Here is a 13,765-nt window from a genome sequence, read left to right as displayed (position 1 = left end):
CGGTAAGCTCTAAAGAATGAGAAGTTGTCTCTTCTGTGCTGCCATTATTACTTCATTCAGATATTAAGATGATAGAAACCAAAGACAATAGTGACTATATACTGTTTATATTCACTAGGATGTCAACTGTTCTGCATACTGCTATGCTAACAACTGAGATCAAATGGAAGAGTAGTTGTAAGAATTCATTTCTTAATTTGTCATCATTAAAAGTAATTCAAGTAACAACAAATTCAACTGGCAGAACATAAAGTCCATAAACAGGCATTCCTTTAGGCATTTAGGAAATGTGACCTATTCCTAAGTCCTGTATGACAGGTGGATAATTTATGTTATTCTTATGTGTTTATAAATATTACTACTTTCAGGATTAAAGAAAAAAATTATTTAATCTATCCCACACCTTACATTCCTACATTTCTCCCTCCTATCCTGTTCTCAGTGGATACCAGGAGTGGGTGGTGGTTTCTAGGTCTGCAGCCTTGCTTTTGTGTAAGGTGGCTGAGTGCCTCCAACTAAAAAAAAAAAAGGTGGCTGAGTGGAAACTGTGAAATGAAATTGGGGACAGAGTGTGCCGCTAAGGCCGCGGTGAGGAAGAGGACTAAGTGGGGGACTGTGTCAGGCTAAGGCCACACAGGTGGACCCTCAGCTGTCCACACTGTCTGTAGTGTGGCAACTTGATTTCCTGCAACCACAGACCCACCCCCACAGTCCTCTTTCACATAAACCACACACCCCCTTAGAGGCAAAACACATTAGCTGACCCTGAGGAGGCCAGATTCTGCTGCAAAACTGCCCAGAACGCTAGCCATGCCTCCCTCTCCCAGCCGCCCTGTTACCAGAGCTGCCCTGGAGTCATCATCAGCCCCTGCCCTGGGCTCTCGGCTCCACTAAGATGTCAGGGGCCCAGGGCTCAGGGGGCTTCCCAGGGCCGCTGGGGTCACCATCTGCCTGTCCTTCCATCTCCCTAAGTAACAATGTCTGCCGCCTGGGTGACACCTGCTGAGAGACCCTTCCTGGCCCCCAGTCACTCTCGATCACGCTACCCGATGTGCTTTGCTCAGGGCCTGTCACTACCAACTCTCTGATGGTCCTCTGGTTCTTTGACAACTGTCTGTCCCATCAGGAGCAGAGCCCCCGGGGCAGCGGGCCCTACTGTATCTTATCTACTGTCATGTTCTCAGCCTGCAAACCAGAGCTGGCACAGGGGAGGCACCTGGTGAACACTCACTGAACAGAAAGCAGGCGTGCACTCCAAGTTTATGTGGGGGGGGGAGGGGCAACCCTGAGGCAGGGGAGCCAAGCCAGGCAGAGCTGCACGTGGGCGCCTACAGCCCCCTGTCTGGGCACCTGTCTGTGCTTCGGTGGCGCCCTCGCGTGTCCGATGAGAACACGTCCACCCACGGGGTTGTCAGGAAGACTACAGAGGCGCACATCAAGTTTCGGTGCACCCTGCAGATGACAGGTGACTGAGGGCTGCGGTCTCCCTGGTGTCCTCCACTTCTGAGGCCTCCCTGGCAGGAGTCTGCCAGGCAGGGCTGCAGCGGCTCCCAGGACTGCCTCTTTTTCATTATGAAACCCTTGGCAGAGAGACAACCTCTGAACTGGTTCTCAGGGAGAAAGAAGATGGCTCATACATCAGGCTGGCACACAAAGCTGATCTGGGAAAAAACCAAGCTGCATACACTTTAGTTTACACCATCACAAGAGTCTGCAGTTCTTGTCTTTTGGTGCTATGTGAATGCTGCAAAAAAAAACCTCTGGGGATTATCCAAAACACCCAGGCATCACTCTGATGAATGTGGGTGTGGATACTGTGACGCCAGATGAACAGGGAGTTCTTGCTGCTGTGTTCTTCACAAGCTGGTTCTCATGTGGCAGGGTCAACACTGGTGAAGGCACGTGCACCTACAAAGGTTTACTGTGACCTTCTATAAAGGGCTTTTCAAGTGAGAATACCTGGCGTATTTTTCCAAGAACTCTTGATATGGATTTGGTTCTATTTTCCATTTTTCTTTCCTGGTTTTTAGGATGATGGGCTAGTACGACTCTGATATGAGAGGTACTTTTACATAACCAACTGTCCCTGAACAACTGGAGTCCACCCTGAAACCACCTGGCCCCCAAATAAACTCATCGTAGGAGGAAAACATAAGGGAAAAGGAGGCAGGTTGAAAGATCTCGGCACAAATGAAGGGAAGAGCTGTGTGTGCTCCACTTAATCATGGGGTCACGACTAAAGAAGACCTGGGCACCTGCCAGACACCATCACAAACAACTGCAGGCACCACTGCTTAACCTCGGGGAAATCGTATGTGGTGGGTCCCGCTCTCATCATCCTGCTTCCCAGGCTGGAACCCGAGGCCCCTAGAGGCACTGGAGGGCCCTCCAGGAGGGCGCCCGGGCCACCATGCTCCGCTCTGCTCTTTGTCACCTTCTGTGTTTCTGGGCTTTGACTTGTGAGACCAGACCCCCTGTGCCTTGAGACCTCAGCACGCTCCCCTAAGCGTGCTCGGGGCTTCACCCCCAATGGGGGTGCAGCTTTGCTCCAGGGCTGTGCCCAGGTAGGCTTATGTGGGTCTGTGCACTTGGGAGACAATTTCAGACCATGAGCTGAACATTTAAAAATGAACACTCTGAAAAATGGAGGCCTCTGAAACCCTGGGTAACACTGCAATCGGAAAGGTTTTTCAGACCATGAGGCGGACATTTTAAAATGAACACTCTGAAGAATGGAGGCCTCTGAGACCATGGGTAACACCGCAATCGGAAAAGTTTTTCAGACCATGAGCTGAACATTTCAAAATGAACACTCTGGAGAATGGAGGCCTCTGAGACCACGGGTAACATCGCAATTTACAGTGTTTGGTGTCACAGTATGTGGTAAAATAAAAATGATGGGAAGACATGTTAAAAGGACAGAAACTGACAACTCAAATGAGGAGAGAAAAGTATCAAGTTCTCATTCTCAAAGAAAGTGAACGATACCTAGTAAAATCGCCCGAAAACCATGGGTGTGCACGTCCCCCAGGGGCCCGACACCTCTGGAGGCCCTGTGAAGGGTCAGTCTGGAGAGCGGGAGGGACAGGGCAGCAGACGCTTGGCTGTAGTGCCACCACTGGACCAGGATCTGCAGCCCACCCACCTCCCGGGTGCCCTCAGTCCCCTCGTGGGGAAGGGGGTGGGCGGTGCGACCCTGTGCCCACCTCCACCAGCCGGGCCTGCTGCCCTCGGGGGCCTGAGGACGCACTGCCCCCAGAGCAGTGTGTGCGCAGGGACTCCACTGCCCAGCAGAGCAGTGGGACCGAGCCGTCACAGCTCCTCACACCAGCTGGACGGAACCCGCCACCAGCCTTGGAGGCTGTGGGGACGGCAGGCGGAGGGGAAGGGGGCCTTCAGGAAGCCAGGAAGAGTGCTACTTTGCTCTGCGACCTGCACCAGGGTCAGCACACTTTTCCTGTACAAGGTCAGAGGACAGGTATTTGAGACTCGCTGCTCACAGTCTCCACTGCAACCACTTAACTCTGCCTCTTAAATTGCAGGAGTGAGCAGACTGGTCATGACCAAAGGTATGACTGTGTTCCAATGAAACTTAATGATGGACACAGAAATCTGAATTTCACATAAGTTTTGATGCCACAGATACTATTCTTTTGATTTTCCTCTCAACCATTTAAAAAAATCTAATAATCCTTCTTAGCTCAAGGATCAATACAAAAACCGGGGTGGGCTATAATTGGACTTTGGGCCTTCGTTTGTGGATCCCTGCCTTAGACTCAGGGATTAAACCTTTAGGGCTCAGCATATTCACCTGTAAAATGAGGATAATAACACTCACCCTGATTCATAGTACCGGGAAATCCAAATTTGGGCAAATGCACAAAAAAATGTTTTCTTTAGATAAACAACGTGGTAATAACCACTTGCTTGTACTCATCTGTTTAAATTTCTATGCTTTCACAGTAATCCTCACAACCACCACCGAGGCCTTCTTCACGTGCAGACTCCAGAGGGCGAGCGCGTTGCTGCAGATCACCCAACGAGGCTGCAGCCTGGGCCCTGGCCACTCACCCAGCAGCCCTGGACAGTCAGGCTCTCGCCCCTCTGCTCACCAGTGAAGACAACACGCTCGGAATCCCTGCTGGGGCCTCACAGACACACGGGGAGCCCGCCACGGAGGAGCGGCCCAGCAGCTGCCACCAAGCAGTCTGTGGGGCCCAGAGCCCAGAGCTTCTGGCTGCACGTCCCGGGAGGCAGACACACTCTCCCAGGCACACTCAGTTCAGACCTTTCACCGCAGGCGCTTTGCCCATAAGGATCACGTCATCAACCTGACAGACAGGAGCTCAGATGGAATCTTCAAGGAAAGTATTTTTTCATTGAATAGTGAGGAAAAGTGTAATCCCCCTTAATTTTAGTTTATAAAATCTCACTCCTTATGATAAAAGAGTACAAAGCTTCATGCAGGTAGCACCCAAAGGAAATGGAAAACAAGACACTGCATGTGACTTTTAAATTTCTAGTTTATGAAGGGGTGTCCTCAACTGCCTGAAAAATAACAACTGCTGGCAGTTCCTTAATGCTTCAGTCTCTGTGACTCTTAGAAACCACTTTTCCTTCTTTCCTTCCCGCCACGCCGCTCCCGACTAAATATCACCACACACACGAATGTGGGAAGGCATGTGACTCTCTCCCACCTACTGAGGAACGAAACAGTTTTGACAATTTCCCTTTACCTCCAGTTCTAATAATGAGATCTCTCAAATTCTCTACGAATATACACGACTCAAGTTTACCTCTGAGACGTGGTAAAGAAACGGATGGTGACCCTTCTTGGGTTAAAGCCCTGAACAACTCTAAAGAGATCACCGGTTCACACCACCATTTTTTCATACATATTCTGTTGGATCTAACCCACATTTTGCCTTTCATTAAAAACTGAGTGGTATTTATATCCATAAATAATCATCTCACATTAGTAACACAAACGTGAAAATAAATATTACCGTCCCCACTAATTTCATCTGTGGATCCGGGTGGCATGCAAAGAAAGGGAAAGGAAGGGAAAGGGGAGGGGAAGAGAGAGAGGAAGGGAGGGGGAGAGAAGGGAAAACACTATTAAAATGACAAGCAAATCAAAGTATAAGGAAAACACAAAAACCACCCCCCTCCCAGTCTAATTCAGAAGGTAAAAGAAAGACTGTAGGATGGAGGAGTAAGCATGTTTACTTGACTTGAAGGCATTAATGCAAGTTTGAAGCCTCCTCATGTTACCCCAGGTAAACAGCAGTTGAGGTGCGTTTCTGCCACATTAAGCAAAGCTAGTCTGGTTGCTTCTCACCGTTAAATGTTAAAGACAAGTCTACTACTCTCACAAGGAGCGTGCACCCTCCTGGACAGAAATGAGGACCGCAGGCCATTAGTGTGCACGCAGGGACAGCCCTCAGAAGGCCTCCTCAGGGAGCCCCCGGGCTCCCGCCGCTCCTTCTGGGGCTCTGCTGATTGATGCACTTTCACTCACATCTACACAGTGTCTGCAGGAGGACCGTCCCGGTCGCTACACCCTCATCATCTCCCTCTCCTAGATAACGCTTCCGGAGCCTTGGCTGCCCGTCCTCTGCAGCATCTCTGAGTATGTGCCCACAAAGCAGGCGAGGAGACCCCGGGGCTCACTGGGACCATCCTCTTCCATCACTCACATGCCGTGTTAGGAAACCCACGAGGCAGAGGTGTGGTACCTGCCGGCCCCTTTGGGAAAACACTGACATCACACAGGAGGAGACTTCTCGTCCTGTCATGCATTTAAACACCAGCGAACAGGCAAACAAAGAGTCTTCTATCAGGAGGGCGGCCCACAGGCCCCTGCCAGGCAGCTCTGCACTGACCCCGGGGCAGGCACCATCTACGAGCATCGTTAGACTGCTGCCTGGCTGCTGTGGTCAGCGGTGGTTAAGAGGAGAGCCTTGCAAAAGCTGAGTGCAGTACCCGCAGAAGGAGGTTCGTGGGCACAGAAGACCAAGGGGAGGAAGCGCCTAGCCTTCTTAACCTTAGGTTGGCAGTGACTGACTCCTTATACAGAGGCAGGAGGAGGGAAGAGAAAAACAGAAACACATTATTTCAATACCAGAGAAAACTTATGTTACATTGTAAGGCATAGCTATAAAGACAAGTACAAAGTTGCAATGCTTTTATGTGACTACTGGTACACTTCATTTCTTAATATAATTGACTTGAGAAATATATTAATCTTTTAAAATGCAGTTTTCCCTCTTAGGAAAGAGTAGCACTAGATACTGAAACTTTAAGCAAGACATGACGAGGTCGGCCAGCTCCACAAAGCCAGCTGAGCAAGCAAAGGTACAGATGCCTTTACGAAGAACAAAACTGACACATAACGACACAAACAACAAAGACCGATAAACACAAGGTTCTTAGGAACATCTAACATTCAACGACAAAGAAAATAGTGCAGAAAACTAGCAGTTATTGATTTGTAAAAGAACTTTATCAGCAATTTCCCCCAAACCATCAGCAAAGACACAGACCTTAAGTGTACACCTCAAATAAACTGCTTTCACATAAAAAACTGTAGGCCAGGGTATCTGAACACAAGGCTTCGAAGCCTCCATCTACCAGCATCCGCTCCTCATTCACTGCCATTCATGTACTGAAAACTCCCTTGATAGTCAACTCTCTCTCTCTTAGGCACTTTCTGGATGAACGAGACACACGCCAGCCCCCCCGGAGCAGCCAGGACAGCGGAGCAGAGACGCGACGCCCACGGTACCGACAGCAGCAGCGGGCACGTCACCGTGGAGTCAGCACCAGGGCGGCACAAGCCTCTGGTGTGCAAGGGCAACACCAGACGAGAGGGAAGATGCCGCTGGCGCACACAGGTCAACTACAGATGCACAGGGTCTCGTCAAGAAAGGTGAGGACCCCAGGGGTGGGCCTGGGGGGCAGGGATCAGGATGAAGATGGCGGCGGCTTACTGCCACCAGTTCACCTTAGCAGTGGAAACGAGAAGAATGGAAACAATGTGGTCACATTTCCACAGGGTGTGCTGTGATCTCAACAACCTGAGACGTTGAGATCTGCCCACCTGCCTCCCTCAGCCCACACCCAACTCCCTGACCAAACTCCACTCAACCTTAACAACCAGCATACAGGAAATTTAGGAATACGGGGGCCAGAGAGGGACCCGCTCAGCACAGCATCACAGAATTGCAATCGGCCAGACTCAGGGCACGGGGTGTGGTGTAAGGGACGTGATTTCCTCCACAGATAAATACAGACAGCGCAGAGACTGGAAGGGCACATGCCCAAGTTCACCCAGCACCGCTTGTCTGACCCCTGACTGGACGAAACCAAGTAAAACAATGCCTTAACCAAGGAATCTCAACACGGACTGCATAGCTGGCATTAATGAATTACTGCTAACTTTCTTGTAGTATAATAAAATTGCTTTTAGAAAGTCTTCATCTTCTAGAAACATTTATACATGGTTATGCCTGAGAGGTGCTTTAAGACAATCAGAGGTGGTGGTTTAGTCACTAAGTTGCGTCCGACTCTTTGCAAGTCCATGGACTAGAGCCTGTCAGGCTTCTCTGTCCATGGGACTCTCCAGGCAAGAATACTGGAGTAGGCTGCCATTTTCTTCTTCAGAGAATCTTCCTGTCCCAGGGATCAAACCCAGGTCTCCTGCATTGTAGGCAGACTCTTTACGAACTGAGCTATGAGGGAAGACAATCAATGAGGAGTAAGTGGGTAGAGGCACGGATGAAACGACTGGATTTTAGTTACTGAATCTGGGCAATAAGTATCTGGAGATTCACTACATAGTTCTACTCTCTCTACTTCTGTATTATATTTGGAAATTCCCAGGATAAAGAGTTAAAAAGCTAAAAATTCAAAAGCACAACAATATCCACTCATTCACATGATCCCTTGCTTGTAAAAATATCAAATACATTTTCTTATGTCATTCAGTTTGATTTTTAATAAATTCCACAATTATAATGCAGCCATGACATGTGACTAAAAAGTCATGAGATCAAATTCCAGAATTTATATTTTAAAAGTTTCAAGCCTTCCATTAAAATTTTTCTCTATGAAAGAAAAAAACCAAACAACCCCCAAAATTGGGTCTTCGGACAATATCTGTTTTTATATTTAATACAATGATACTTGGCTTCTTGTATTAATAATAATAAATTTTAAGATTATCAAAGTTTATTCATTCAGTTCAGTTCAGTTGTTCAGTCGTGCCTGACTCTTTGCAACCCCATGGCTTGCAGCAGGCCAGGCTTCCCTGTCCATCACCAACTCCCAGAGTTTGCTCAAACTCACATCCATCGCGTCGGTGATGCCATCCAACCATCTCATCCTCTGTTGTCCCCTTCTCCTCCCGCCTTCAATCCTTCCCAGCATCAGGATCTTTTCCAGTGAGTTAGTTCTTCACCATCAGGTGGCCCAAGTATTAGAGTTTCAGCTTCAGCATCAGTCCTTCCAATGAATATTCAGGACTGATTTCCTTTAGGATGGACTGGTTGGATTTCCTTGCAGTCCAAGGACTCTCACAAGTCTTCTCCAACACCACAGTTCAAAAGCATCAATTCTTTGGTGCTCAGCTTTCTTTATAGTCCAACTCTCACATCCATACAAGACTACTGGAAAAACCATAGCCTTGACTAGATGGACCTTTGTTGGCAAAGTAATGTCTCTGTTTTTTAATATGCTGTCTAAGTTGGTCATAACTTTTCTTCCAAGGAGTAAGTGTCTTTTAATTTCATGGCAATCTGTAGTAATTCTGGAGCCCCAAAAATAAAGTCTGTCACTGTTTCAATTGTTTCCCCATCTATTTGCCATGAAGTGATGGGACTGGATGTCATGATCTTAGTTTTCTGAATGCTGAGTTTTAAGCCAACTTTTTCACTCTCCTCTTTCACTTTCATCAAGAGGCTCTTTAGACTTCTTCACTTTCTGCCATAAAGGTGGTGTCATCTGCGTATCTGAGGTTATTGATATTTCTCCCAGCAATCTTGATTCCAGCTTGTGCTTCATCCAGCCCAGCATTTCGCATGATGTACCCTGCATATAAGTTAAATAAGCAGGGTGACAATATACAGCCTTGACGTACTCCTTTCCCGATTTGGAACCAGTCTGTTATTCCACGTCCAGTTCTAACTGTTGCTTCTTGACCTGCATACAGATTTCTCAGGAGCAAGGGGAATAAGATGGCTCACCAGCCAAATACCCCCAAATCCCGGCCACCGTGAGGCACACTTTCCTACAGGCCAGAGCTCGGAACATACAGGTCAGAGTGCTCTTGAAGAAGAAGCACCGCACAGCCCCCTAATGAGTGGGGCCAACAAGGAGCAGCAGGGCACACTCTACTCTGGAAACTCCGTCCACAGGGCCTGAGGATAGATCTGTGGCCTGGAAGGAGTTTACCCGAGTAAATATCCTCTGCAAATTCCTGTTGCACTCTGATGATTGCTCTGATCTCATTCGGGTTGTTTTTCATCCACAAGTGTCCCCGCTGGGGGTCCCACATGAGTCTGCCGGTCTCCAGCCTGCAGTTGAGGAGCAGGAAGCCAGCTTGGCTCTGGGTGTTTCTTCAGGGCATTAGCCTAGAACACACGCTATGGACAGTTCAGGACCCATGGGACTCCTGTAGAAGCCAGAGAGGAGAGGGCCGCAATCAGGCAGCAGTCTCAAATCTCAAAAGAGGCAAAGGGAGCCCAGACGCTGTAGCGATGGTGTGAGGAGGGGTGCTGGGAGTAGGAAGAGAGCACGGGGGCGGGGCGCGGGGGAAGGTATTCTGCCGGTCACGACTTCCTCATTCAGGTACAACGCAATCAGTCACCCTGCCCCCACCCAGCCAGAGACTGCTAAACATCTCTCCTAACCCCACAGTGATTGCAGGACTCTAGTTGTGATTGTTGGAATCAGAAGAATTTCCAGTAAGACAAGTACTATGAATAAGTCAAACCCCCAATACTTACCACATGAGTGAGTGAATGAAAGTCGCTCAGTCGTGTCCGACTCTTTGGGACCCCATGGACTATACAGTCCATGGAATTCTCCAGGACAGAATACTGGAGTGGGTAGCCTTTCCCTTCTCCAGGGGATCTTCCCAACCCAGGGAATGAACCCAGGTCTCCCATACTGCAGGCAGATTCTTTACCAGTTGAGCTACCAGTGCACATAAAAACCATCAGTAGCATTAGTTTGATTAAATTATGTCATAAGGCACATAATTTACAAAAATTAGCTTCGCATGTAATAGGCTAGCAATCCCCAACTTTTTTGGCAACAAGGACTAGATTTATGGGAGATGGTATTTCTAGGACTCAAAGGAGGGGTTGGGGTGACTCAGACGGTCATCTGAGTGAAGGGGGGCAGTAGGTGAAGCCTGGCTCCCTCGCCTGCAGCCTGGTTCCTAACAAGCTGAGGACCCAAGGACCGGTACTGGTCCGCAGTCTGGGGGGTTGGGGACCCCTGTACTAGGCGACAGTACTCTAAATTAGGGCACTTAAACAATTCCTAAAAGCTTTCACTTAAAATCAAGCTTTCAGTATAGACGGAGACCACCTTCTAAATCAGTGTTACCAAAAGTGAAACTAGGATGTAAACCAGACGAAAGAAACTCATTCAAACTTGAAGGCAGGGCAGACATTTGGAATCCAACAGAAATGAGTCAACACTATGCTATTGCTATTCCTGATAAATGGAAGAAAAACCACCCTGAAATCGGACTCAGACTCTTCCAGGAAAATACTCCTCCCTTCTCACACCAACACCTCCTGCATTCCAACAACTCAGTGTGGTTTGATGAGAAGACAGTGGGTTTCAGAGCTCAAATCCGGGTTTCCACCAGGCTCTCTGCTTTGGCTAGCTACGTGAGCCACACCTCACCACCCCAGCTCACCTGTAAAGTGGGAAAAGGAGGAAGACTGTCCTGAGGCTTAAACAAGATACTGCTTGTGAGTGTGCATAATCTCTGAGCCTCACTCATAGGTAAGTAACTACTTATATTTACAAACAGCAGCAGTGCAATGAATGAATAGCAGGCTTAGTGCTTCAGAGACCATGAGAAAAAAGGAGAAAAGACTGCAATTATTATAGATAGCATCACTGACTCAATGGGCATGAATTTGAGCAAACTCTGGCAGACGGCGGAGGACAGGGAAGCCAGGTGTGCTACAGTTCATGGGGTCGCAAAGAGTTGGACATGACTTAACGGCTGAACAACAACACATATACCACCTAATACTTTACAGAACTTCACAAACTACTTCTACACATACTAAGTAGCTGCTTTAGAACTTGTAATGAAGCAGCTTAATACAAATGACATTTATTTTGTTAACTTTTAGTTTAGGATAATTTTTAGTCACTATATGTAATTTTAAATAGCTGGAATGATGCTGCAAGGTTAACAATTAAACCAGAAAAATCTGTTACAAAGCAAAAAAAAAAAATTTTTTTTTTAATTTGTAATAAACATCTCATCGCAAAGTATCACTACAGAGTGTCACCACCAAGGGCTCAGCAGAGACAAACCAATGAAAGGAAAAGGTCATGGCCTTGGCTGTCATGACAGATGCAGAAGAGAGAACACAGTCTTCTGACCTCCAGCCCCGTCACCACGACCCAGACATGCGACAGGAGCCATGGGCACAGGGCAGTGGTTGTCACAGCTCACCAGCATTTCTGTCACACTTAAGGTCCCACTGCTTCACTACAGGCCTGCTTATTTAAAACAGACAAACAGACCTTGAAACACAAAAACCAAAGTTTGTACCTTTGGAATACTTAAAATTCAGCTTCATTCACTGATTTCCCTTGGAAGCACCTGCATTCCGGGGAACCTTCATCCACACAAACGTTGCTCAACCCCCCACCCACTCCAGGTGCCCCTCTCTGACACACACAGACCCCTCAGGACAAGCAAAGCCCTCTCCACGTACTTCTAACTGTGCTCCAGAAGAAATGCGTTTCCTAAAATCATACACAGAGGCTAGAAAAGTTGACTCTAGGCCCTCAGAGAAAATGCCCAGGGAAATCTCTATTCTGCTGGATATTTCTATAAACCAGCTCATCTCACACTTACGTTAGAGAGAAACTCTAGATCTCAGAGACAAGACTGCATATACTTGACATGGAGTGTAAACTGGCTCATCTCACACTTACATTACAAACTCCAGATCTCAGAGACAAGATTGCATATACTTGACATGGACTGAAACTGGACCCTACTGAGGATGGTCTGAAACTCTACTTCCTCACAAAGAGATACGCAGGAGGGCCTGGAGCCCGTGATCATGAGCTGGGGACTGTTGCTGACATCCAGACTTCAGCCTTCCCACTGGCTGGCCTCCAGACCCCTTGCCCCAAACCACTTAGGGGTGCAAGCAGAAGGGTTCACTGTGACCAGTGCTTGGGGAGGTCTGAGAGCCCAGCGGCCCTCGAGGTCACTACCCACTCTGAGGGTCCCTTCCTTTCTCCCTCTGTTCCCCCACCAGAGCGCAGTCCTCCAAGCCCTAGCACCTCTCCGCACCTTGCCCGGGCAGCCGATTCACCTAAAAACAATAGAGCACTGTGTCCCAGACAGCAACAACAAATAGAACATGTCTTTGTCTATGATGGCATTGTGTTCTAGGGATAAGAAGGTTTCTAAACTCATATCTATTTAAAGATTATCCACAATAGTGGCATGTATGGCAGGCCAGACACCTCTGAGGAAGGAGAGTCCTGGAGTAGGCAGGGAGGGCTTCTAGGAGAGGGTGGCATCTGAAGCCAGCTTTAAAGACTAGGGAAGAGCTTCTCAGTTGTGACTGTATAAAAAACAGGGGAATCAGGCCAGTCTCACTTTCTCCATCTTCCCAACTGATTGTTCATCTGTACTTGGGGTCATCTCCCTTAAATTGTTACTGAAAGGCAACACAGCCTAGGGGGCAATAATAACCTGAGTTCAGTCCTTGCTCCATCGTTTGCAAGCTGTGTGACACTGAACAAGCCCATTTACTTCTCTGAATTTCTTTCCTCCTGTCTGTGAAATGGGGAGATGATAAAGACCTTGGGAGGTTGCCACAGGGATTAACAATGCCTAATGCAAGGCACAGCACCTTGAGTACCTAATACAGAGAGAGCTGTCACCTCTTCGCTGGGTGTGCCCTCGCCTGCCCTGCCGCGGCCTCTCAGAGCTCTCTGGCTGGTGCTAAGTTTGCCAAGCTCCCACTGCAGGGCCTGGCGCTCGCTGTCCCACAATGTCTGCAGGCCTCAAGTCTCACTGTATTCAGTCAACTGCTCAGAGGGACGTCCCTGGACCCCCACCCTCACTCTCCACCTGCCTGCTTGATTTTAATTCAGTGTCTTTGTCTCCTGCACAGAACATCAGCTCCACACAGGAGCAACCTGGCTCTGCCCACCAGTGCACCCCAGCATCTGGAACAACGCCTAGCACAGAGCAGGCACTCAGCAGCACCTGATGATGGAATTTCTAAGACTGGGTTAATAGCCACCTTGCAGGGTTTGCTGGGGTGGGACAGGATGGACTATGACAGAATAGCAGGTCATGACTGCTGGCCACAGTCAGGCTGAGCCTCAGCCACCACCCCGCCATCCTGGAGACAGACTGGCCTGTGGCATGGGGAACAGGCGTGGCACTCCACTGAGTCCACGGGAGGCTGAGGTTAACACCGCACACCCATGCGGTTTCCAGGCTACCAGGTAAGAAAGAATCTAGAGGTTTGGCAGA

At 48.5% G+C, this 13,765-nt stretch overlaps 1 protein-coding gene across 11 annotated transcripts in view; it reads right to left on the bottom strand.

The window, feature by feature from the left end:
* The window catches only part of PTK2 (protein tyrosine kinase 2), a 207,804-nt gene that overhangs the window by 54,776 nt on the left and 139,263 nt on the right, over positions 1 to 13,765 (bottom strand). The window lies entirely within an intron of this gene.

This window comes from Dama dama, chromosome 21 (genome assembly GCF_033118175.1).
Source record: "Dama dama isolate Ldn47 chromosome 21, ASM3311817v1, whole genome shotgun sequence".
NCBI lineage: Eukaryota > Metazoa > Chordata > Mammalia > Artiodactyla > Cervidae > Dama > Dama dama.
This window is presented reverse-complemented; position numbering and strand designations above follow the sequence as displayed.